Genomic DNA, 21,824 nt, shown 5'->3' with positions numbered 1-21,824 from the left:
TTGCCTTAGGAAGCCAAGCCGAAGGGGACCTTTGAGACCTCGGCTGCCAAGACGTCTTGGGGACGCCACGGTGGGGGGGGGGGGGGCTCTGCCAGCCCCAGGGCACCGCGTGCAGCTGGGGCCCGGGGCCCAAGGCTGACGCCCCCTCCCTTGGGGAAGCTGCTTCTTCAGCCTGGCCTCTCTCTGAGGTGGGTCAGGGACTGTGCCACTGTGTCTGTCTCGGATCGGATGCCATCCTCGCTCCTGTGTCTGCCTCCCGTCTTCTGTCCGTCAGTCGCTGTGTCTCCCTCTGTGTGTGTGTGCGTGTGTGTGGTGTTGGATCAGAGTGCGGGAAACTGCGTTGCCTAGAACAGAGTTTAGTTATAAATTAAGGAGATGTAGAGCCAGAATGCGCTTCCCAGGTGGTGCTAGCAGTAAAGAACCTGTCTGCCCATGCAGGGAATGAAGGAGATGTGGGTTTGATACCTGGGTTGGGAAGATCCCCTGGAGGACGACATGACAACCTACTTCAGCATGCTTGCCTGGAGGCTCCTACAGTAAGAGGAGCCTGGCGGGCTACAGCCCATGGGGTCACAACAGTCAGGCAGGCAGGACTGAAGCAACGTGGCACACAAGCATGCACACAGAGGCAGAGTATGAAGGATCTTGATTCTGGGCAGAAAGTTAACATCTCATTGTGGGTTCTTAGGCAGACAAGCAGCAGCAAGGCAGTCACAGCCTTCTGAGAGAAGAACAGGTAAGACAGAGGGTTAAATTTAGAGGCGGTTTGTAAGTGGGCAGTGACAGCAATGCTTAAAACCATGTAACGTCCACTTGTTAACTCCCTGACTCCAGAATCCACAAAACCGGGTCCTCCTTTGCACGTATTATAGGAAGCACTTGAAGACAAGAAGGACTTGGTGCTTACCAAGCTAGTGGAGGACGGAATTGCTTTTGCCTTTGCAAGAGCATTAGTGCCTGTGCAGACATAGGTTCCTTCACTTTCAAGGGAAAGGTTCTGCAACAAAAGGGATCCATTGAAAAGCAAGGAAATAGTGTCACTCAGAGAGTCTCCTATCATCAACCAAGTAACATTAGGATGAGGCACACCATCGGAATAAAACCAGATATGACCCGAACGCCCTCAAGCCGTAGCCTATCTTCCAGCCAACAGGGCCTTTGGCCAGCCGGCCAGCCAGTCAGCGGGCATGGCGGGTAGCAGCGTGCCAACTTTTGGAGCGCCACGGCCATAGCCCCTCTGCGGGAGGATGACCGGGGCCCCGACTCCCAACGCAGACCTGGGTTGCCTCCAAGAGGCCGGAGGGCCACTCCGCATTCGGATTGCAAGAAACAAGATGACCGTCCGGTATGCTTGGACCCCACATGATCTGCAACCCCCCAGCTCCACACCCTTCCCCCTCCATTCTGGGTATCCCGCCCCGGCCTCCCCCCCCCCTCCCCGCCCCCCCACCCCCCCACCCCCGACCCCAGTCGGCCCGCCCACACCCTTGCCCCCTGACACTCTCACGCACACACTCTCACACACTCACGCTCTGGCCTTTGGGCGGGGGCTGGGTCTTGCCTTATTAGGAAGCCAAGCCGAAGGGGACCTTTGAGACCTCGGCTGCCAAGACGTCTTGGGGATCCCACGGGGCTCTGCCAGCCCCAGGGCACCGCGTGCAGCTGGGGCCCGGGGCCCAAGGCTGATGCCCCCTCCCTTGGGGAAGCTGCTTCTTCCGCCTGGCCTCTCTCTCAGGTGGGTCAGGGACTGTGCCATTGTGTCTGTCTCGGATCGGATGCCATCCTCTCTCCCGTGTCTGCCTCCCGTTTTCTGTCCGTCAGTCGCTGTGTCTCCCTCTGTGTGTGTGTGTGTGTGTGTGTGTGTGTGTGTGTGTGTGTGTCTGCGTGCGCGCGCGCTCCCGTCTGTCTGTCCGGCTGCATCTCCCTCTCCCTGTCTTCGAGTCTGTCTCTGAACCTCAGTCTCTCTCTGCCTCTGTGTCTCCTGACACCCGGCCTCCAGTCCCTTCCTCTGGCCCCGGCCTCTCACAGGTTGCTGGGGCCCTGGCTCTGGCTGACGAGCTTGCGCCAGCCGGCTTGTCTCACTTGGCGTGGGTGCGTGAGGCGAGTGTCTTGTGTGTCTGTCCGTGTGCCTGCCTGTCGGCCGTCTGCTCTCTCAGGACGGTCCTGTGCTTGGCGGGCGGCGTGGGGGCAAGTGGGGCCTGGATAGGGCGAAGGGGCGGGGCTGACGCGCTCCTGTCGGCCGCGCTGCTGGCTCCCCGTGGGTTTGGGCACCGGGCAGGTGCCGGGCAGGATGGGCGCTCAGGGCTCCAGCTGGGCTGCGCAGGAGGCCCAGAGGAGGCTCAGAGGCCCGCGGGCGGCGGGCAGCGGCGGGCCCGGAAGCCAGAGACCTCCGGGGCCACCTGGCCCTGTGCAGCGAACGGGCTGGGGGTGGGGGCGCCGCCCAGCGGGGGCGGGCCTGCAGAGGCCCGGGGTGGGAGAGCGCCGAGACCTCCGCGCCCGTCCCGCCCCCGCACGCACGCACGGGGATGGTGAGCGGGGGCGGGGCGGCGTCGGCCGGCCGCCGGGCTGCCGGCCCTGGCCGGCCGGAGTCCGGTGGCGGGTCGTCCGGCTCAGGTACAGCGCGCGGCCCCTGGAGAGGTGCGGCCGGCTGGCCCGCCCGGCAGGCAGGTCACAGCGAAAGGGAGGCGCGGCGCGGCGCGGGGCTCTTAGGGCGCTTGGAGGCAGCCGCCTCCGTCTACGGCCATACCACCCTGAACGCGCCCGATCTCGTCTGATCTCGGAAGCTAAGCAGGGTCGGGCCTGGTTAGTACTTGGATGGGAGACCGCCTGGGAATACCGGGTGCTGTAGGCTTTTTGCCTCCCCTCTCCTTTAGCCCCCGCCCCCTCTCCCGCCCCACACCTCCCCCAGCCCCACCCCTGGCGTGGCCTGCACCGCAAGCCCCCGCCCCAACCCTGGCCCCTCGCACCCCACCGCGCTCACAGCCGTCGGTCGCCTGCCTTCCAGCCGGCGGCCCTCGCAGGCAGCAGCGGGCGTCCCATCTCTTGGATCCCCCCGGCCCCAGCCCCTCCGCGGGTGGGTGACCCGGGCCTGGGGGGCGGGCTCCGACGCCCGCCACAGACCTGGGCTGCCTCCGTGCGGCCCGAGAGCCCCTCCGCTTTCGGCTTCCAGAAAACCAGATGACCTTCCAGTCTCCGTCTGGGGCTCCCTAGGCAAGCCTCAGGTAATCCTGGGGGGGTGGGGGGGGGCGGCTGCCCCACGCCCCAGCCCCACCCGCAACCCTAGTGCCATCCTCGCACGCGACTGCGCGTGCTCTCCCGCGGGCTCACACACACACACACACACACACACACACACACACACACACACACACACACACACACACACACACACCCCACACACACACACCCACACACACACACCCACACACACACCCACACACCCACCCCGCCGCCGAGACAGGTCAGGAGCCAGAAACCACAGGTAAGGGAGATGGAGAAAGAGGGAGAGAGAAACAGCAAGAGAACCACACAGGCTTCCCAACCCACGGCCTCCACACCCTCGGCCCTCCATTCTGGGTATCCCCCTGGACCCCAGTCGGCCCGCCCACACCCTTGCCCCCTGACACACTCGCACACACACTCTCACACACTCACCCTCTGGCCTTTGGGCGGGGGCTGGGTCTTGCCTTAGGAAGCCAAGCCGAAGGGGACCTTTGAGACCTCGGCTGCCAAGACGTCTTGGGGCCGCCACGGTGGGGGGGGGGGGGCTCTGCCAGCCCCAGGGCACCGCGTGCAGCTGGGGCCCGGGGCCCAAGCCTGACGCCCCCTCCCTTGGGGAAGCTGCTTCTTCAGCCTGGCCTCTCTCTGAGGTGGGTCAGGGACTGTGCCACTGTGTCTGTCTCGGATCGGATGCCATCCTCGCTCCTGTGTCTGCCTCCCGTCTTCTGTCCGTCAGTCGCTGTGTCTCCCTCTGTGTGTGTGTGCGTGTGTGTGGTGTTGGATCAGAGTGCGGGAAACTGCGTTGCCTAGAACAGAGTTTAGTTATAAATTAAGGAGATGTAGAGCCAGAATGCGCTTCCCAGGTGGTGCTAGCAGTAAAGAACCTGTCTGCCCATGCAGGGAATGAAGGAGATGTGGGTTTGATACCTGGGTTGGGAAGATCCCCTGGAGGACGACATGACAACCTACTTCAGCATGCTTGCCTGGAGGCTCCTACAGTAAGAGGAGCCTGGCGGGCTACAGCCCATGGGGTCACAACAGTCAGGCAGGCAGGACTGAAGCAACGTGGCACACAAGCATGCACACAGAGGCAGAGTATGAAGGATCTTGATTCTGGGCAGAAAGTTAACATCTCATTGTGGGTTCTTAGGCAGACAAGCAGCAGCAAGGCAGTCACAGCCTTCTGAGAGAAGAACAGGTAAGACAGAGGGTTAAATTTAGAGGCGGTTTGTAAGTGGGCAGTGACAGCAATGCTTAAAACCATGTAACGTCCACTTGTTAACTCCCTGACTCCAGAATCCACAAAACCGGGTCCTCCTTTGCACGTATTATAGGAAGCACTTGAAGACAAGAAGGACTTGGTGCTTACCAAGCTAGTGGAGGACGGAATTGCTTTTGCCTTTGCAAGAGCATTAGTGCCTGTGCAGACATAGGTTCCTTCACTTTCAAGGGAAAGGTTCTGCAACAAAAGGGATCCATTGAAAAGCAAGGAAATAGTGTCACTCAGAGAGTCTCCTATCATCAACCAAGTAACATTAGGATGAGGCACACCATCGGAATAAAACCAGATATGACCCGAACGCCCTCAAGCCGTAGCCTATCTTCCAGCCAACAGGGCCTTTGGCCAGCCGGCCAGCCAGTCAGCGGGCATGGCGGGTAGCAGCGTGCCAACTTTTGGAGCGCCACGGCCATAGCCCCTCTGCGGGAGGATGACCGGGGCCCCGACTCCCAACGCAGACCTGGGTTGCCTCCAAGAGGCCGGAGGGCCACTCCGCATTCGGATTGCAAGAAACAAGATGACCGTCCGGTATGCTTGGACCCCACATGATCTGCAACCCCCCAGCTCCACACCCTTCCCCTTCCATTCTGGGTATCCCGCCCCGGCCTCCCCCCCCCCCTCCCCGCCCCCCCACCCCCCCACCCCCGACCCCAGTCGGCCCGCCCACACCCTTGCCCCCTGACACTCTCACGCACACACTCTCACACACTCACGCTCTGGCCTTTGGGCGGGGGCTGGGTCTTGCCTTATTAGGAAGCCAAGCCGAAGGGGACCTTTGAGACCTCGGCTGCCAAGACGTCTTGGGGATCCCACGGGGCTCTGCCAGCCCCAGGGCACCGCGTGCAGCTGGGGCCCGGGGCCCAAGGCTGATGCCCCCTCCCTTGGGGAAGCTGCTTCTTCCGCCTGGCCTCTCTCTCAGGTGGGTCAGGGACTGTGCCATTGTGTCTGTCTCGGATCGGATGCCATCCTCTCTCCCGTGTCTGCCTCCCGTTTTCTGTCCGTCAGTCGCTGTGTCTCCCTCTGTGTGTGTGTGTGTGTGTGTGTGTGTGTGTGTCTGCGTGCGCGCGCGCTCCCGTCTGTCTGTCCGGCTGCATCTCCCTCTCCCTGTCTTCGAGTCTGTCTCTGAACCTCAGTCTCTCTCTGCCTCTGTGTCTCCTGACACCCGGCCTCCAGTCCCTTCCTCTGGCCCCGGCCTCTCACAGGTTGCTGGGGCCCTGGCTCTGGCTGACGAGCTTGCGCCAGCCGGCTTGTCTCACTTGGCGTGGGTGCGTGAGGCGAGTGTCTTGTGTGTCTGTCCGTGTGCCTGCCTGTCGGCCGTCTGCTCTCTCAGGACGGTCCTGTGCTTGGCGGGCGGCGTGGGGGCAAGTGGGGCCTGGATAGGGCGAAGGGGCGGGGCTGACGCGCTCCTGTCGGCCGCGCTGCTGGCTCCCCGTGGGTTTGGGCACCGGGCAGGTGCCGGGCAGGATGGGCGCTCAGGGCTCCAGCTGGGCTGCGCAGGAGGCCCAGAGGAGGCTCAGAGGCCCGCGGGCGGCGGGCAGCGGCGGGCCCGGAAGCCAGAGACCTCCGGGGCCACCTGGCCCTGTGCAGCGAACGGGCTGGGGGTGGGGGCGCCGCCCAGCGGGGGCGGGCCTGCAGAGGCCCGGGGTGGGAGAGCGCCGAGACCTCCGCGCCCGTCCCGCCCCCGCACGCACGCACGGGGATGGTGAGCGGGGGCGGGGCGGCGTCGGCCGGCCGCCGGGCTGCCGGCCCTGGCCGGCCGGAGTCCGGTGGCGGGTCGTCCGGCTCAGGTACAGCGCGCGGCCCCTGGAGAGGTGCGGCCGGCTGGCCCGCCCGGCAGGCAGGTCACAGCGAAAGGGAGGCGCGGCGCGGCGCGGGGCTCTTAGGGCGCTTGGAGGCAGCCGCCTCCGTCTACGGCCATACCACCCTGAACGCGCCCGATCTCGTCTGATCTTGGAAGCTAAGCAGGGTCGGGCCTGGTTAGTACTTGGATGGGAGACCGCCTGGGAATACCGGGTGCTGTAGGCTTTTTGCCTCCCCTCTCCTTTAGCCCCCGCCCCCTCTCCCGCCCCACACCTCCCCCAGCCCCACCCCTGGCGTGGCCTGCACCGCAAGCCCCCGCCCCAACCCTGGCCCCTCGCACCCCACCGCGCTCACAGCCGTCGGTCGCCTGCCTTCCAGCCGGCGGCCCTCGCAGGCAGCAGCGGGCGTCCCATCTCTTGGATCCCCCCGGCCCCAGCCCCTCCGCGGGTGGGTGACCCGGGCCTGGGGGGCGGGCTCCGACGCCCGCCACAGACCTGGGCTGCCTCCGTGCGGCCCGAGAGCCCCTCCGCTTTCGGCTTCCAGAAAACCAGATGACCTTCCAGTCTCCGTCTGGGGCTCCCTAGGCAAGCCTCAGGTAATCCTGGGGGGGTGGGGGGGGGGCGGCTGCCCCACGCCCCAGCCCCACCCGCAACCCTAGTGCCATCCTCGCACGCGACTGCGCGTGCTCTCCCGCGGGCTCACACACACACACACACACACCCCCCCACACACACACCCACACACCCACCCCGCCGCCGAGACAGGTCAGGAGCCAGAAACCACAGGTAAGGGAGATGGAGAAAGAGGGAGAGAGAAACAGCAAGAGAACCACACAGGCTTCCCAACCCACGGCCTCCACACCCTCGGCCCTCCATTCTGGGTATGCCCCTGGACCCCAGTCGGCCCGCCCACACCCTTGCCCCCTGACACACTCGCACACACACTCTCACACACTCACCCTCTGGCCTTTGGGCGGGGGCTGGGTCTTGCCTTAGGAAGCCAAGCCGAAGGGGACCTTTGAGACCTCGGCTGCCAAGACGTCTTGGGGACGCCACGGTGGGGGGGGGGGGGGCTCTGCCAGCCCCAGGGCACCGCGTGCAGCTGGGGCCCGGGGCCCAAGGCTGACGCCCCCTCCCTTGGGGAAGCTGCTTCTTCAGCCTGGCCTCTCTCTGAGGTGGGTCAGGGACTGTGCCACTGTGTCTGTCTCGGATCGGATGCCATCCTCGCTCCTGTGTCTGCCTCCCGTCTTCTGTCCGTCAGTCGCTGTGTCTCCCTCTGTGTGTGTGTGCGTGTGTGTGGTGTTGGATCAGAGTGCGGGAAACTGCGTTGCCTAGAACAGAGTTTAGTTATAAATTAAGGAGATGTAGAGCCAGAATGCGCTTCCCAGGTGGTGCTAGCAGTAAAGAACCTGTCTGCCCATGCAGGGAATGAAGGAGATGTGGGTTTGATACCTGGGTTGGGAAGATCCCCTGGAGGACGACATGACAACCTACTTCAGCATGCTTGCCTGGAGGCTCCTACAGTAAGAGGAGCCTGGCGGGCTACAGCCCATGGGGTCACAACAGTCAGGCAGGCAGGACTGAAGCAACGTGGCACACAAGCATGCACACAGAGGCAGAGTATGAAGGATCTTGATTCTGGGCAGAAAGTTAACACCTCATTGTGGGTTCTTAGGCAGACAAGCAGCAGCAAGGCAGTCACAGCCTTCTGAGAGAAGAACAGGTAAGACAGAGGGTTAAATTTAGAGGCGGTTTGTAAGTGGGCAGTGACAGCAATGCTTAAAACCATGTAACGTCCACTTGTTAACTCCCTGACTCCAGAATCCACAAAACCGGGTCCTCCTTTGCACGTATTATAGGAAGCACTTGAAGACAAGAAGGACTTGGTGCTTACCAAGCTAGTGGAGGACGGAATTGCTTTTGCCTTTGCAAGAGCATTAGTGCCTGTGCAGACATAGGTTCCTTCACTTTCAAGGGAAAGGTTCTGCAACAAAAGGGATCCATTGAAAAGCAAGGAAATAGTGTCACTCAGAGAGTCTCCTATCATCAACCAAGTAACATTAGGATGAGGCACACCATCGGAATAAAACCAGATATGACCCGAACGCCCTCAAGCCGTAGCCTATCTTCCAGCCAACAGGGCCTTTGGCCAGCCGGCCAGCCAGTCAGCGGGCATGGCGGGTAGCAGCGTGCCAACTTTTGGAGCGCCACGGCCATAGCCCCTCTGCGGGAGGATGACCGGGGCCCCGACTCCCAACGCAGACCTGGGTTGCCTCCAAGAGGCCGGAGGGCCACTCCGCATTCGGATTGCAAGAAACAAGATGACCGTCCGGTATGCTTGGACCCCACATGATCTGCAACCCCCCAGCTCCACACCCTTCCCCCTCCATTCTGGGTATCCCGCCCCGGCCTCCCCCCCCCCCCCCCCCCCCCCCCCCCCCCCCCCCCCGACCCCAGTCGGCCCGCCCACACCCTTGCCCCCTGACACTCTCACGCACACACTCTCACACACTCACGCTCTGGCCTTTGGGCGGGGGCTGGGTCTTGCCTTATTAGGAAGCCAAGCCGAAGGGGACCTTTGAGACCTCGGCTGCCAAGACGTCTTGGGGATCCCACGGGGCTCTGCCAGCCCCAGGGCACCGCGTGCAGCTGGGGCCCGGGGCCCAAGGCTGATGCCCCCTCCCTTGGGGAAGCTGCTTCTTCCGCCTGGCCTCTCTCTCAGGTGGGTCAGGGACTGTGCCACTGTGTCTGTCTCGGATCGGATGCCATCCTCTCTCCCGTGTCTGCCTCCCGTTTTCTGTCCGTCAGTCGCTGTGTCTCCCTCTGTGTGTGTGTGTGTGTGTGTGTGTGTGTGTGTGTGTGTCTGCGTGCGCGCGCGCTCCCGTCTGTCTGTCCGGCTGCATCTCCCTCTCCCTGTCTTCGAGTCTGTCTCTGAACCTCAGTCTCTCTCTGCCTCTGTGTCTCCTGACACCCGGCCTCCAGTCCCTTCCTCTGGCCCCGGCCTCTCACAGGTTGCTGGGGCCCTGGCTCTGGCTGACGAGCTTGCGCCAGCCGGCTTGTCTCACTTGGCGTGGGTGCGTGAGGCGAGTGTCTTGTGTGTCTGTCCGTGTGCCTGCCTGTCGGCCGTCTGCTCTCTCAGGACGGTCCTGTGCTTGGCGGGCGGCGTGGGGGCAAGTGGGGCCTGGATAGGGCGAAGGGGCGGGGCTGACGCGCTCCTGTCGGCCGCGCTGCTGGCTCCCCGTGGGTTTGGGCACCGGGCAGGTGCCGGGCAGGATGGGCGCTCAGGGCTCCAGCTGGGCTGCGCAGGAGGCCCAGAGGAGGCTCAGAGGCCCGCGGGCGGCGGGCAGCGGCGGGCCCGGAAGCCAGAGACCTCCGGGGCCACCTGGCCCTGTGCAGCGAACGGGCTGGGGGTGGGGGCGCCGCCCAGCGGGGGCGGGCCTGCAGAGGCCCGGGGTGGGAGAGCGCCGAGACCTCCGCGCCCGTCCCGCCCCCGCACGCACGCACGGGGATGGTGAGCGGGGGCGGGGCGGCGTCGGCCGGCCGCCGGGCTGCCGGCCCTGGCCGGCCGGAGTCCGGTGGCGGGTCGTCCGGCTCAGGTACAGCGCGCGGCCCCTGGAGAGGTGCGGCCGGCTGGCCCGCCCGGCAGGCAGGTCACAGCGAAAGGGAGGCGCGGCGCGGCGCGGGGCTCTTAGGGCGCTTGGAGGCAGCCGCCTCCGTCTACGGCCATACCACCCTGAACGCGCCCGATCTCGTCTGATCTCGGAAGCTAAGCAGGGTCGGGCCTGGTTAGTACTTGGATGGGAGACCGCCTGGGAATACCGGATGCTGTAGGCTTTTTGCCTCCCCTCTCCTTTAGCCCCCGCCCCCTCTCCCGCCCCACACCTCCCCCAGCCCCACCCCTGGCGTGGCCTGCACCGCAAGCCCCCGCCCCAACCCTGGCCCCTCGCACCCCACCGCGCTCACAGCCGTCGGTCGCCTGCCTTCCAGCCGGCGGCCCTCGCAGGCAGCAGCGGGCGTCCCATCTCTTGGATCCCCCCGGCCCCAGCCCCTCCGCGGGTGGGTGACCCGGGCCTGGGGGGCGGGCTCCGACGCCCGCCACAGACCTGGGCTGCCTCCGTGCGGCCCGAGAGCCCCTCCGCTTTCGGCTTCCAAAAAACCAGATGACCTTCCAGTCTCCGTCTGGGGCTCCCTAGGCAAGCCTCAGGTAATCCTGGGGGGGGGGGGGGGGGGCGGCTGCCCCACGCCCCAGCCCCACCCGCAACCCTAGTGCCATCCTCGCACGCGACTGCGCGTGCTCTCCCGCGGGCACACACACACACACACACACACACACACACACACACACACACACACACACACACACACACACACACACACCCCACACACACACACCCACACACACACCCACACACCCACCCCGCCGCCGAGACAGGTCAGGAGCCAGAAACCACAGGTAAGGGAGATGGAGAAAGAGGGAGAGAGAAACAGCAAGAGAACCACACAGGCTTCCCAACCCACGGCCTCCACACCCTCGGCCCTCCATTCTGGGTATCCCCCTGGACCCCAGTCGGCCCGCCCACACCCTTGCCCCCTGACACACTCGCACACACACTCTCACACACTCACCCTCTGGCCTTTGGGCGGGGGCTGGGTCTTGCCTTAGGAAGCCAAGCCGAAGGGGACCTTTGAGACCTCGGCTGCCAAGACGTCTTGGGGACGCCACGGTGGGGGGGGGGGGCTCTGCCAGCCCCAGGGCACCGCGTGCAGCTGGGGCCCGGGGCCCAAGCCTGACGCCCCCTCCCTTGGGGAAGCTGCTTCTTCAGCCTGGCCTCTCTCTGAGGTGGGTCAGGGACTGTGCCACTGTGTCTGTCTCGGATCGGATGCCATCCTCGCTCCTGTGTCTGCCTCCCGTCTTCTGTCCGTCAGTCGCTGTGTCTCCCTCTGTGTGTGTGTGCGTGTGTGTGGTGTTGGATCAGAGTGCGGGAAACTGCGTTGCCTAGAACAGAGTTTAGTTATAAATTAAGGAGATGTAGAGCCAGAATGCGCTTCCCAGGTGGTGCTAGCAGTAAAGAACCTGTCTGCCCATGCAGGGAATGAAGGAGATGTGGGTTTGATACCTGGGTTGGGAAGATCCCCTGGAGGACGACATGACAACCTACTTCAGCATGCTTGCCTGGAGGCTCCTACAGTAAGAGGAGCCTGGCGGGCTACAGCCCATGGGGTCACAACAGTCAGGCAGGCAGGACTGAAGCAACGTGGCACACAAGCATGCACACAGAGGCAGAGTATGAAGGATCTTGATTCTGGGCAGAAAGTTAACATCTCATTGTGGGTTCTTAGGCAGACAAGCAGCAGCAAGGCAGTCACAGCCTTCTGAGAGAAGAACAGGTAAGACAGAGGGTTAAATTTAGAGGCGGTTTGTAAGTGGGCAGTGACAGCAATGCTTAAAACCATGTAACGTCCACTTGTTAACTCCCTGACTCCAGAATCCACAAAACCCGGGTCCTCCTTTGCACGTATTATAGGAAGCACTTGAAGACAAGAAGGACTTGGTGCTTACCAAGCTAGTGGAGGACGGAATTGCTTTTGCCTTTGCAAGAGCATTAGTGCCTGTGCAGACATAGGTTCCTTCACTTTCAAGGGAAAGGTTCTGCAACAAAAGGGATCCATTGAAAAGCAAGGAAATAGTGTCACTCAGAGAGTCTCCTATCATCAACCAAGTAACATTAGGATGAGGCACACCATCGGAATAAAACCAGATATGACCCGAACGCCCTCAAGCCGTAGCCTATCTTCCAGCCAACAGGGCCTTTGGCCAGCCGGCCAGCCAGTCAGCGGGCATGGCGGGTAGCAGCGTGCCAACTTTTGGAGCGCCACGGCCATAGCCCCTCTGCGGGAGGATGACCGGGGCCCCGACTCCCAACGCAGACCTGGGTTGCCTCCAAGAGGCCGGAGGGCCACTCCGCATTCGGATTGCAAGAAACAAGATGACCGTCCGGTATGCTTGGACCCCACATGATCTGCAACCCCCCAGCTCCACACCCTTCCCCTTCCATTCTGGGTATCCCGCCCCGGCCTCCCCCCCCCCTCCCCGCCCCCCCACCCCCCCACCCCCGACCCCAGTCGGCCCGCCCACACCCTTGCCCCCTGACACTCTCACGCACACACTCTCACACACTCACGCTCTGGCCTTTGGGCGGGGGCTGGGTCTTGCCTTATTAGGAAGCCAAGCCGAAGGGGACCTTTGAGACCTCGGCTGCCAAGACGTCTTGGGGATCCCACGGGGCTCTGCCAGCCCCAGGGCACCGCGTGCAGCTGGGGCCCGGGGCCCAAGGCTGATGCCCCCTCCCTTGGGGAAGCTGCTTCTTCCGCCTGGCCTCTCTCTCAGGTGGGTCAGGGACTGTGCCATTGTGTCTGTCTCGGATCGGATGCCATCCTCTCTCCCGTGTCTGCCTCCCGTTTTCTGTCCGTCAGTCGCTGTGTCTCCCTCTGTGTGTGTGTGTGTGTGTGTGTGTGTGTGTCTGCGTGCGCGCGCGCTCCCGTCTGTCTGTCCGGCTGCATCTCCCTCTCCCTGTCTTCGAGTCTGTCTCTGAACCTCAGTCTCTCTCTGCCTCTGTGTCTCCTGACACCCGGCCTCCAGTCCCTTCGTCTGGCCCCGGCCTCTCACAGGTTGCTGGGGCCCTGGCTCTGGCTGACGAGCTTGCGCCAGCCGGCTTGTCTCACTTGGCGTGGGTGCGTGAGGCGAGTGTCTTGTGTGTCTGTCCGTGTGCCTGCCTGTCGGCCGTCTGCTCTCTCAGGACGGTCCTGTGCTTGGCGGGCGGCGTGGGGGCAAGTGGGGCCTGGATAGGGCGAAGGGGCGGGGCTGACGCGCTCCTGTCGGCCGCGCTGCTGGCTCCCCGTGGGTTTGGGCACCGGGCAGGTGCCGGGCAGGATGGGCGCTCAGGGCTCCAGCTGGGCTGCGCAGGAGGCCCAGAGGAGGCTCAGAGGCCCGCGGGCGGCGGGCAGCGGCGGGCCCGGAAGCCAGAGACCTCCGGGGCCACCTGGCCCTGTGCAGCGAACGGGCTGGGGGTGGGGGCGCCGCCCAGCGGGGGCGGGCCTGCAGAGGCCCGGGGTGGGAGAGCGCCGAGACCTCCGCGCCCGTCCCGCCCCCGCACGCACGCACGGGGATGGTGAGCGGGGGCGGGGCGGCGTCGGCCGGCCGCCGGGCTGCCGGCCCTGGCCGGCCGGAGTCCGGTGGCGGGTCGTCCGGCTCAGGTACAGCGCGCGGCCCCTGGAGAGGTGCGGCCGGCTGGCCCGCCCGGCAGGCAGGTCACAGCGAAAGGGAGGCGCGGCGCGGCGCGGGGCTCTTAGGGCGCTTGGAGGCAGCCGCCTCCGTCTACGGCCATACCACCCTGAACGCGCCCGATCTCGTCTGATCTCGGAAGCTAAGCAGGGTCGGGCCTGGTTAGTACTTGGATGGGAGACCGCCTGGGAATACCGGGTGCTGTAGGCTTTTTGCCTCCCCTCTCCTTTAGCCCCCGCCCCCTCTCCCGCCCCACACCTCCCCCAGCCCCACCCCTGGCGTGGCCTGCACCGCAAGCCCCCGCCCCAACCCTGGCCCCTCGCACCCCACCGCGCTCACAGCCGTCGGTCGCCTGCCTTCCAGCCGGCGGCCCTCGCAGGCAGCAGCGGGCGTCCCATCTCTTGGATCCCCCCGGCCCCAGCCCCTCCGCGGGTGGGTGACCCGGGCCTGGGGGGCGGGCTCCGACGCCCGCCACAGACCTGGGCTGCCTCCGTGCGGCCCGAGAGCCCCTCCGCTTTCGGCTTCCAGAAAACCAGATGACCTTCCAGTCTCCGTCTGGGGCTCCCTAGGCAAGCCTCAGGTAATCCTGGGGGGGGGGGGGGGGGGCGGCTGCCCCACGCCCCAGCCCCACCCGCAACCCTAGTGCCATCCTCGCACGCGACTGCGCGTGCTCTCCCGCGGGCTCACACACACACACACACACACCCCCCACACACACACCCACACACCCACCCCGCCGCCGAGACAGGTCAGGAGCCAGAAACCACAGGTAAGGGAGATGGAGAAAGAGGGAGAGAGAAACAGCAAGAGAACCACACAGGCTTCCCAACCCACGGCCTCCACACCCTCGGCCCTCCATTCTGGGTATGCCCCTGGACCCCAGTCGGCCCGCCCACACCCTTGCCCCCTGACACACTCGCACACACACTCTCACACACTCACCCTCTGGCCTTTGGGCGGGGGCTGGGTCTTGCCTTAGGAAGCCAAGCCGAAGGGGACCTTTGAGACCTCGGCTGCCAAGACGTCTTGGGGACGCCACGGTGGGGGGGGGGGGGGCTCTGCCAGCCCCAGGGCACCGCGTGCAGCTGGGGCCCGGGGCCCAAGGCTGACGCCCCCTCCCTTGGGGAAGCTGCTTCTTCAGCCTGGCCTCTCTCTGAGGTGGGTCAGGGACTGTGCCACTGTGTCTGTCTCGGATCGGATGCCATCCTCGCTCCTGTGTCTGCCTCCCGTCTTCTGTCCGTCAGTCGCTGTGTCTCCCTCTGTGTGTGTGTGCGTGTGTGTGGTGTTGGATCAGAGTGCGGGAAACTGCGTTGCCTAGAACAGAGTTTAGTTATAAATTAAGGAGATGTAGAGCCAGAATGCGCTTCCCAGGTGGTGCTAGCAGTAAAGAACCTGTCTGCCCATGCAGGGAATGAAGGAGATGTGGGTTTGATACCTGGGTTGGGAAGATCCCCTGGAGGACGACATGACAACCTACTTCAGCATGCTTGCCTGGAGGCTCCTACAGTAAGAGGAGCCTGGCGGGCTACAGCCCATGGGGTCACAACAGTCAGGCAGGCAGGACTGAAGCAACGTGGCACACAAGCATGCACACAGAGGCAGAGTATGAAGGATCTTGATTCTGGGCAGAAAGTTAACACCTCATTGTGGGTTCTTAGGCAGACAAGCAGCAGCAAGGCAGTCACAGCCTTCTGAGAGAAGAACAGGTAAGACAGAGGGTTAAATTTAGAGGCGGTTTGTAAGTGGGCAGTGACAGCAATGCTTAAAACCATGTAACGTCCACTTGTTAACTCCCTGACTCCAGAATCCACAAAACCGGGTCCTCCTTTGCACGTATTATAGGAAGCACTTGAAGACAAGAAGGACTTGGTGCTTACCAAGCTAGTGGAGGACGGAATTGCTTTTGCCTTTGCAAGAGCATTAGTGCCTGTGCAGACATAGGTTCCTTCACTTTCAAGGGAAAGGTTCTGCAACAAAAGGGATCCATTGAAAAGCAAGGAAATAGTGTCACTCAGAGAGTCTCCTATCATCAACCAAGTAACATTAGGATGAGGCACACCATCGGAATAAAACCAGATATGACCCGAACGCCCTCAAGCCGTAGCCTATCTTCCAGCCAACAGGGCCTTTGGCCAGCCGGCCAGCCAGTCAGCGGGCATGGCGGGTAGCAGCGTGCCAACTTTTGGAGCGCCACGGCCATAGCCCCTCTGCGGGAGGATGACCGGGGCCCCGACTCCCAACGCAGACCTGGGTTGCCTCCAAGAGGCCGGAGGGCCACTCCGCATTCGGATTGCAAGAAACAAGATGACCGTCCGGTATGCTTGGACCCCACATGATCTGCAACCCCCCAGCTCCACACCCTTCCCCCTCCATTCTGGGTATCCCGCCCCGGCCTCCCCCCCCCTCCCCGCCCCCCCACCCCCCCACCCCCGACCCCAGTCGGCCCGCCCACACCCTTGCCCCCTGACACTCTCACGCACACACTCTCACACACTCACGCTCTGGCCTTTGGGCGGGGGCTGGGTCTTGCCTTATTAGGAAGCCAAGCCGAAGGGGACCTTTGAGACCTCGGCTGCCAAGACGTCTTGGGGATCCCACGGGGCTCTGCCAGCCCCAGGGCACCGCGTGCAGCTGGGGCCCGGGGCCCAAGGCTGATGCCCCCTCCCTTGGGGAAGCTGCTTCTTCCGCCTGGCCTCTCTCTCAGGTGGGTCAGGGACTGTGCCATTGTGTCTGTCTCGGATCGGATGCCATCCTCTCTCCCGTGTCTGCCTCCCGTTTTCTGTCCGTCAGTCGCTGTGTCTCCCTCTGTGTGTGTGTGTGTGTGTGTGTGTGTGTGTCTGCGTGCGCGCGCGCTCCCGTCTGTCTGTCCGGCTGCATCTCCCTCTCCCTGTCTTCGAGTCTGTCTCTGAACCTCAGTCTCTCTCTGCCTCTGTGTCTCCTGACACCCGGCCTCCAGTCCCTTCCTCTGGCCCCGGCCTCTCACAGGTTGCTGGGGCCCTGGCTCTGGCTGACGAGCTTGCGCCAGCCGGCTTGTCTCACTTGGCGTGGGTGCGTGAGGCGAGTGTCTTGTGTGTCTGTCCGTGTGCCTGCCTGTCGGCCGTCTGCTCTCTCAGGACGGTCCTGTGCTTGGCGGGCGGCGTGGGGGCAAGTGGGGCCTGGATAGGGCGAAGGGGCGGGGCTGACGCGCTCCTGTCGGCCGCGCTGCTGGCTCCCCGTGGGTTTGGGCACCGGGCAGGTGCCGGGCAGGATGGGCGCTCAGGGCTCCAGCTGGGCTGCGCAGGAGGCCCAGAGGAGGCTCAGAGGCCCGCGGGCGGCGGGCAGCGGCGGGCCCGGAAGCCAGAGACCTCCGGGGCCACCTGGCCCTGTGCAGCGAACGGGCTGGGGGTGGGGGCGCCGCCCAGCGGGGGCGGGCCTGCAGAGGCCCGGGGTGGGAGAGCGCCGAGACCTCCGCGCCCGTCCCGCCCCCGCACGCACGCACGGGGATGGTGAGCGGGGGCGGGGCGGCGTCGGCCGGCCGCCGGGCTGCCGGCCCTGGCCGGCCGGAGTCCGGTGGCGGGTCGTCCGGCTCAGGTACAGCGCGCGGCCCCTGGAGAGGTGCGGCCGGCTGGCCCGCCCGGCAGGCAGGTCACAGCGAAAGGGAGGCGCGGCGCGGCGCGGGGCTCTTAGGGCGCTTGGAGGCAGCCGCCTCCGTCTACGGCCATACCACCCTGAACGCGCCCGATCTCGTCTGATCTCGGAAGCTAAGCAGGGTCGGGCCTGGTTAGTACTTGGATGGGAGACCGCCTGGGAATACCGGGTGCTGTAGGCTTTTTGCCTCCCCTCTCCTTTAGCCCCCGCCCCCTCTCCCGCCCCACACCTCCCCCAGCCCCACCCCTGGCGTGGCCTGCACCGCAAGCCCCCGCCCCAACCCTGGCCCCTCGCACCCCACCGCGCTCACAGCCGTCGGGCGCCTGCCTTCCAGCCGGCGGCCCTCGCAGGCAGCAGCGGGCGTCCCATCTCTTGGATCCCCCCGGCCCCAGCCCCTCCGCGGGTGGGTGACCCGGGCCTGGGGGGCGGGCTCCGACGCCCGCCACAGACCTGGGCTGCCTCCGTGCGGCCCGAGAGCCCCTCCGCTTTCGGCTTCCAGAAAACCAGATGACCTTCCAGTCTCCGTCTGGGGCTCCCTAGGCAAGCCTCAGGTAATCCTGGGGGGGGTGGGGGGGGGGGGCGGCTGCCCCACGCCCCAGCCCCACCCGCAACCCTAGTGCCATCCTCGCACGCGACTGCGCGTGCTCTCCCGCGGGCTCTCACACACACACACACACACACACACACACACACACACACACACACCCCACACACACACCCACACACACACCCACACACCCACCCCGCCGCCGAGACAGGTCAGGAGCCAGAAACCACAGGTAAGGGAGATGGAGAAAGAGGGAGAGAGAAACAGCAAGAGAACCACACAGGCTTCCCAACCCACGGCCTCCACACCCTCGGCCCTCCATTCTGGGTATGCCCCTGGACCCCAGTCGGCCCGCCCACACCCTTGCCCCCTGACACACTCGCACACACACTCTCACACACTCACCCTCTGGCCTTTGGGCGGGGGCTGGGTCTTGCCTTAGGAAGCCAAGCCGAAGGGGACCTTTGAGACCTCGGCTGCCAAGACGTCTGGGGGACGCCACGGTGGGGGGGGGGGGGCTCTGCCAGCCCCAGGGCACCGCGTGCAGCTGGGGCCCGGGGCCCAAGGCTGACGCCCCCTCCCTTGGGGAAGCTGCTTCTTCAGCCTGGCCTCTCTCTGAGGTGGGTCAGGGACTGTGCCACTGTGTCTGTCTCGGATCGGATGCCATCCTCGCTCCTGTGTCTGCCTCCCGTCTTCTGTCCGTCAGTCGCTGTGTCTCCCTCTGTGTGTGTGTGCGTGTGTGTGGTGTTGGATCAGAGTGCGGGAAACTGCGTTGCCTAGAACAGAGTTTAGTTATAAATTAAGGAGATGTAGAGCCAGAATGCGCTTCCCAGGTGGTGCTAGCAGTAAAGAACCTGTCTGCCCATGCAGGGAATGAAGGAGATGTGGGTTTGATACCTGGGTTGGGAAGATCCCCTGGAGGACGACATGACAACCTACTTCAGCATGCTTGCCTGGAGGCTCCTACAGTAAGAGGAGCCTGGCGGGCTACAGCCCATGGGGTCACAACAGTCAGGCAGGCAGGACTGAAGCAACGTGGCACACAAGCATGCACACAGAGGCAGAGTATGAAGGATCTTGATTCTGGGCAGAAAGTTAACACCTCATTGTGGGTTCTTAGGCAGACAAGCAGCAGCAAGGCAGTCACAGCCTTCTGAGAGAAGAACAGGTAAGACAGAGGGTTAAATTTAGAGGCGGTTTGTAAGTGGGCAGTGACAGCAATGCTTAAAACCATGTAACGTCCACTTGTTAACTCCCTGACTCCAGAATCCACAAAACCGGGTCCTCCTTTGCACGTATTATAGGAAGCACTTGAAGACAAGAAGGACTTGGTGCTTACCAAGCTAGTGGAGGACGGAATTGCTTTTGCCTTTGCAAGAGCATTAGTGCCTGTGCAGACATAGGTTCCTTCACTTTCAAGGGAAAGGTTCTGCAACAAAAGGGATCCATTGAAAAGCAAGGAAATAGTGTCACTCAGAGAGTCTCCTATCATCAACCAAGTAACATTAGGATGAGGCACACCATCGGAATAAAACCAGATATGACCCGAACGCCCTCAAGCCGTAGCCTATCTTCCAGCCAACAGGGCCTTTGGCCAGCCGGCCAGCCAGTCAGCGGGCATGGCGGGTAGCAGCGTGCCAACTTTTGGAGCGCCACGGCCATAGCCCCTCTGCGGGAGGATGACCGGGGCCCCGACTCCCAACGCAGACCTGGGTTGCCTCCAAGAGGCCGGAGGGCCACTCCGCATTCGGATTGCAAGAAACAAGATGACCGTCCGGTATGCTTGGACCCCACATGATCTGCAACCCCCCAGCTCCACACCCTTCCCCCTCCATTCTGGGTATCCCGCCCCGGCCTCCCCCCCCCTCCCCGCCCCCCCACCCCCCCACCCCCGACCCCAGTCGGCCCGCCCACACCCTTGCCCCCTGACACTCTCACGCACACACTCTCACACACTCACGCTCTGGCCTTTGGGCGGGGGCTGGGTCTTGCCTTATTAGGAAGCCAAGCCGAAGGGGACCTTTGAGACCTCGGCTGCCAAGACGTCTTGGGGATCCCACGGGGCTCTGCCAGCCCCAGGGCACCGCGTGCAGCTGGGGCCCGGGGCCCAAGGCTGATGCCCCCTCCCTTGGGGAAGCTGCTTCTTCCGCCTGGCCTCTCTCTCAGGTGGGTCAGGGACTGTGCCATTGTGTCTGTCTCGGATCGGATGCCATCCTCTCTCCCGTGTCTGCCTCCCGTTTTCTGTCCGTCAGTCGCTGTGTCTCCCTCTGTGTGTGTGTGTGTGTGTGTGTGTGTGTGTGTGTGTGTGTCTGCGTGCGCGCGCGCTCCCGTCTGTCTGTCCGGCTGCATCTCCCTCTCCCTGTCTTCGAGTCTGTCTCTGAACCTCAGTCTCTCTCTGCCTCTGTGTCTCCTGACACCCGGCCTCCAGTCCCTTCCTCTGGCCCCGGCCTCTCACAGGTTGCTGGGGCCCTGGCTCTGGCTGACGAGCTTGCGCCAGCCGGCTTGTCTCACTTGGCGTGGGTGCGTGAGGCGAGTGTCTTGTGTGTCTGTCCGTGTGCCTGCCTGTCGGCCGTCTGCTCTCTCAGGACGGTCCTGTGCTTGGCGGGCGGCGTGGGGGCAAGTGGGGCCTGGATAGGGCGAAGGGGCGGGGCTGACGCGCTCCTGTCGGCCGCGCTGCTGGCTCCCCGTGGGTTTGGGCACCGGGCAGGTGCCGGGCAGGATGGGCGCTCAGGGCTCCAGCTGGGCTGCGCAGGAGGCCCAGAGGAGGCTCAGAGGCCCGCGGGCGGCGGGCAGCGGCGGGCCCGGAAGCCAGAGACCTCCGGGGCCACCTGGCCCTGTGCAGCGAACGGGCTGGGGGTGGGGGCGCCGCCCAGCGGGGGCGGGCCTGCAGAGGCCCGGGGTGGGAGAGCGCCGAGACCTCCGCGCCCGTCCCGCCCCCGCACGCACGCACGGGGATGGTGAGCGGGGGCGGGGCGGCGTCGGCCGGCCGCCGGGCTGCCGGCCCTGGCCGGCCGGAGTCCGGTGGCGGGTCGTCCGGCTCAGGTACAGCGCGCGGCCCCTGGAGAGGTGCGGCCGGCTGGCCCGCCCGGCAGGCGGGTCACAGCGAAAGGGAGGCGCGGCGCGGCGCGGGGCTCTTAGGGCGCTTGGAGGCAGCCGCCTCCGTCTACGGCCATACCACCCTGAACGCGCCCGATCTCGTCTGATCTCGGAAGCTAAGCAGGGTCGGGCCTGGTTAGTACTTGGATGGGAGACCGCCTGGGAATACCGGGTGCTGTAGGCTTTTTGCCTCCCCTCTCCTTTAGCCCCCGCCCCCTCTCCCGCCCCACACCTCCCCCAGCCCCACCCCTGGCGTGGCCTGCACCGCAAGCCCCCGCCCCAACCCTGGCCCCTCGCACCCCACCGCGCTCACAGCCGTCGGTCGCCTGCCTTCCAGCCGGCGGCCCTCGCAGGCAGCAGCGGGCGTCCCATCTCTTGGATCCCCCCGGCCCCAGCCCCTCCGCGGGTGGGTGACCCGGGCCTGGGGGGCGGGCTCCGACGCCCGCCACAGACCTGGGCTGCCTCCGTGCGGCCCGAGAGCCCCTCCGCTTTCGGCTTCCAGAAAACCAGATGACCTTCCAGTCTCCGTCTGGGGCTCCCTAGGCAAGCCTCAGGTAATCCTGGGGGGGTGGGGGGGGGCGGCTGCCCCACGCCCCAGCCCCACCCGCAACCCTAGTGCCATCCTCGCACGCGACTGCGCGTGCTCTCCCGCGGGCTCACACACACACACACACACACCCCCCACACACACACCCACACACCCACCCCGCCGCCGAGACAGGTCAGGAGCCAGAAACCACAGGTAAGGGAGATGGAGAAAGAGGGAGAGAGAAACAGCAAGAGAACCACACAGGCTTCCCAACCCACGGCCTCCACACCCTCGGCCCTCCATTCTGGGTATGCCCCTGGACCCCAGTCGGCCCGCCCACACCCTTGCCCCCTGACACACTCGCACACACACTCTCACACACTCACCCTCTGGCCTTTGGGCGGGGGCTGGGTCTTGCCTTAGGAAGCCAAGCCGAAGGGGACCTT

General features: G+C 64.7%; 6 non-coding genes across 6 annotated transcripts; all 6 read left to right on the top strand.

Moving 5' to 3' along the window:
* The first annotated feature begins 2,732 nt into the window (after positions 1 to 2,732).
* On the top strand, positions 2,733 to 2,851 carry LOC122709609. The gene has a single exon (XR_006345598.1). It is a non-coding gene; the product is annotated as a 5S ribosomal RNA (ribosomal RNA).
* A 3,553-nt stretch (positions 2,852 to 6,404) lies between these two features.
* LOC122709636 lies at positions 6,405 to 6,523 on the top strand. The gene has a single exon (XR_006345625.1). It is a non-coding gene; the product is annotated as a 5S ribosomal RNA (ribosomal RNA).
* Positions 6,524 to 10,012: 3,489 nt separating this feature from the next.
* On the top strand, positions 10,013 to 10,131 carry LOC122709640. The gene has a single exon (XR_006345629.1). It is a non-coding gene; the product is annotated as a 5S ribosomal RNA (ribosomal RNA).
* A 3,539-nt stretch (positions 10,132 to 13,670) lies between these two features.
* LOC122709608 lies at positions 13,671 to 13,789 on the top strand. The gene has a single exon (XR_006345597.1). It is a non-coding gene; the product is annotated as a 5S ribosomal RNA (ribosomal RNA).
* Positions 13,790 to 17,268: 3,479 nt separating this feature from the next.
* LOC122709607 lies at positions 17,269 to 17,387 on the top strand. Its single transcript, XR_006345596.1, has one exon. It is a non-coding gene; the product is annotated as a 5S ribosomal RNA (ribosomal RNA).
* Positions 17,388 to 20,914: 3,527 nt separating this feature from the next.
* LOC122709606 lies at positions 20,915 to 21,033 on the top strand. Its single transcript, XR_006345595.1, has one exon. It is a non-coding gene; the product is annotated as a 5S ribosomal RNA (ribosomal RNA).
* Positions 21,034 to 21,824: the final 791 nt, after the last annotated feature.

The sequence above is a fragment of the Cervus elaphus genome, chromosome 15 (assembly GCF_910594005.1).
Source record: "Cervus elaphus chromosome 15, mCerEla1.1, whole genome shotgun sequence".
NCBI classification, from domain to species: domain Eukaryota; kingdom Metazoa; phylum Chordata; class Mammalia; order Artiodactyla; family Cervidae; genus Cervus; species Cervus elaphus.
The sequence above is the reverse complement of the archived record's forward strand: the minus strand, read 5'-3'. Positions and strand labels throughout refer to the sequence as shown.